The 3,876-nt window shown below is 38.1% G+C and overlaps 1 pseudogene; it reads left to right on the forward strand.

Annotated features, from left to right (window-relative positions):
• Positions 1-2,094: 2,094 nt before the first annotated feature.
• LOC101437664 (eukaryotic initiation factor 4A-I pseudogene) lies at positions 2,095-3,336 on the forward strand (annotated as a pseudogene).
• The last annotated feature ends 540 nt before the right edge of the window (positions 3,337-3,876 follow it).

Consider the following 3,876-nt stretch of genomic DNA (forward strand, 5'->3'; position numbering starts at 1 on the left):
TTTTTATGAATAAGTCATAGCAAATATAATGATTACTTCCAGGCACTGGAATTTGATAATTACTTTCCTCTGTGCACTATACCAAACTTCTAAATTTCTCAAAGTTACACAAGTTTTAAGAATAGTACTGAACTGGAGATAATGTAATAACAACATAATCATTGTTGTCTATAATTTTAAGCAGCTCTTTAAAAGGACATTTTATTGAATGTCATCAATTAACTAAACATATAAATATGTAAGCTTTCAAACTCTATCTTATTAAGTCCTGAGTGATAGATTTTCATCACAAAGATTTATGAAATTTTTAAGCTCAAATAATTTATGTGTTTTAATTTAAGACATCTGTTTTTAATTTGACGAGTTAAAATACCTTCCGTACAATGCTCTTTTTTTACTCAGCACCATGTTAGTTTGATCATCCTTCGAGTTTGAGAAATTTTTAAAGTCCCAATACATTGAAAGTATAAATTTTAAAAGAATTACAAATTGACAATTCTGTCCTATCACACCACACATCATTCTCCAAGCTGCAGGGCCAACTTCTCAGGACAGATCATTCTTTATGTCCATAAAACTATTCTCTTCCTCAGCAATGGAAGGAGAAAAGCAGACTGATTCAGATTTTCACAGTTACCTTTCCTTTCTTTGTGCATCTTTGAGTGCTTGTTTCACCTCTGTAGAGTCAAACTCTCTAATGAAGGCAATAATATTTGACTAAAACACACAAGGACGCACTGCCTCCAAGGCACTGTTCCAGGTACCATGGTAGAATGTGAATAAGATCTAGTTAAGTCAACAAGAAACTTATAATTTACTAAGGGAGGTAGAGATGTAAATAACTTCTCTAATAAAGACAATATGTAGTCATGGTCATGATAAGGCCACAAAGAAAAATGGGAGGGTGGCTCAAGAAGTGATTAATCCTAAGTATGGAAGAGGGAGGGAGAAGTTTTATGAAGTCATCTGAGCCAGGGTTTGAAGGGTGACTAGTAGAGGATGTGCATTTCAAAAGGATGGACTATAATGAATAAAAAGGACTAAAGGGAGGGAGACAGGAAAATTGATGGCATGTGCAAGGAATGACAAGAGCACTGTTGTGGTTGGGACATGGAGGTGGATTTGGAAAAGTTGCCATGACTGATAAGGTTTGAAAGAAACATTAGGCTAGACGATGGAGAGACATGAATAGTGTATTAAGGAGTTTGAAGTTTATTTTAGATAATAGGGGAGGATGGGCATTGAGGGTTTTTAAACACAAAAATTACATGATTAGATCTGCCTTTTATGACAATAACTCTTTCCAATAGTGCAGTAGGTAGATGGATTAGTAGAGGAATACACTGGAAACATAGACTAGTTAGGAAGATATCGCAGTGGCTCTGGTAAAATTTTAAATGCCTGAATTAAGACAGTGGCAGAGGACAAGGATGATTAGGACAGATATTTCAGATATTGAAGAAGATGGAATGATAACTTAGAGAACTATTAGAAGCCAAAGAGCAGATCAAAGATGACTCTTAAGGTTTGTTCCAAAGGAAACAGAAGAGTAGTTTTACCATCAACTGAAACAACCAAGGCTATTCAGAAAAATCTTCTAAAACAGGAAATAAGTTTTTGAAAAACTCTGCACAGCTTTTCATTGTCCTAGAGTATTGTCTAATTCTTTAGAGAAATGTCACTGTGCCTTATTATTTATTATTAAGGCTCAGAGTCAGTAAAGTCATGTTAACTTGTAGACTTTTATAAGTTGCAAATGATTTTTGTGTGATAGAGATATAAATGACTTCAGTTCAGTAGAAAAGAGAAGGTTAAATGTAATGGTTGTATTGATCTGTAGGACATAAACACTTTGGCATCTAATGCAGCAATCTTATTTCTTTTTCCCATATCCTCTTTAAAATAAATTAGTCATTCAAATACATACTTGACAGATGCCCACTATGTATATTTTTTCTGAGAGATATGTTTTTAACTTCTTCATAATTATACTTTGACAGGACTTAAAACATGTAGAATGGAATGCCAAGGATATCCCTGATTTATTAGGCAAAGTAATATGTGAAAAACTATCTCAACTTCTTTATAAGGATCATGTCTGCAAGGCAGGATTCCTAATCCTGAGACAATGGCTCCAAAAGGATGGAACCGAAGGCATCATTGAGTGTAACTGAAATGAGATTGTCAACAGCTTTGATGACATGAATCTCTGAGTCCCTCCTCCCTGGCATCTATGCTATGATTTTGAGAAGACCTTTGCCATCCAGCAGTGAACCATTCTTTCTTATATCAAGGGTTATCATATGATCACTCAAGCCCACTCTGGGACTGGGAAAATAGCTGCTTTTGCCATATTGATTTGGCAACAGATTTAATTGGATGCAAAGGCCACCCAGGCCTTGGTCCTGGCGTCCACTCAGGAGCTGGCTCAGCAAATATAGAAGATGGAAATGGCATTAGGAGATTACATGGGTGCTTGCCGCCATGCTTGCACTGGGGACAGCAACATGTATGCTGAGGTTCAGAAGCTGCAGATGGAGGCTCCCCATATCATCCTGGGTATCCCAAGCCATGTGTTTGATATACTTTGTCAGAAATACCTGTCTTCCAAATACATCAAAATGTTTGTACTGTACAAAGCTGATGAAATACTGAGCTGTGGATTCAAAACCATATATATGACATACTCCAAAAGCTCAACTTACAATACCCAGGTGGTTTTGTTGTCACCTACAATGCCCTCTGATGTACTCGAGGTGACTAAGAGGTTCATGAGGGACCCCATTCAAATTCTCATTAAGAAGGAAGAGTTAACTCTAAAGATAACTGCCAATGATACACCAATGTGGAACAAGAGGAGTAGAAGCTGGGCACACTGTGTGACTTATGTGAAACGCTGACCCTCACCCAGGCAATGATCTTCATCAACCCCTGAAGGAAGGTCGATTGGCTCATTGAGAAGATGCTTGCCAAAGACTTACTGTCTCTACTATATGTAGCGATATGGACCAAAAGGAATTAGATGTGATCATGAGGGAGTTCCATTCTGGTTCTAGCAGAGTACTGATTGCCATTGACCTGATGGCCAGAGGCATTGATACACAGCAGGTTTCTTTAGTCCTTATCTATGACCTTCCCACCAATAGGGAAAACTATATCTCCAGAATTGGTCGCGGTGGACATTTTGGCTGTAGGGTGTCCATTAACATGGAGACAGAAAAAGACAAGGGGACTCTTCAAGACATTGAGACCTTCTACAATACCTCCATTGAGGAGCTGCCCCTCAATATTGCTGACCTCACTGGAGGGCCCCAAGGATCATTCCTGGGGGGCTGAAGAGAAGGGGAGGGGGGAGGGAAGGGAGCCAACAGATGGACATCTTGCCGATTTCTTTTTTTTGTTTTGAATAAATGTCACTTTTTTGAGACAAAAGAACTGTGAACATTTTAGACACCCTTTTCTTTGGGGTAGGCTCTTGCCCCAGGCACTGTCTCCTCGCCCAAGAAAACACTTACTCAGGGGATTGTCCCTGGGTGAGGGAAGAAAGGGAGAGAGAATGGTAGCCATTTTTACATTGTTTTGTATAGTGTTTATTGATTCAGGAAAGAAACACAAAACTCTGAGAAAAAATTACTTGGAAACTGAAAAAGAAAAAAATCTCAAATGAAGATTTCAACAACCAAAAGCCAGAAAAGCATGTTTTGGTTGGGAAGACATTGTATCCTATACACTTCAGTTGTCCAAAACCCTTCACATGGCTCACCTGAAAATATTTCCCATTACTGCAATGCACCATTCTCCAATAATATTGCAACAGTATTGCCTACATCCTTAATTATTTACTTAGGATAAATTACCAGGATAGAATTGCCTGTT

The sequence above is a fragment of the Dasypus novemcinctus genome, chromosome 6, assembly GCF_030445035.2.
Source record: "Dasypus novemcinctus isolate mDasNov1 chromosome 6, mDasNov1.1.hap2, whole genome shotgun sequence".
Classification (NCBI taxonomy): Eukaryota; Metazoa; Chordata; class Mammalia; order Cingulata; family Dasypodidae; genus Dasypus; species Dasypus novemcinctus.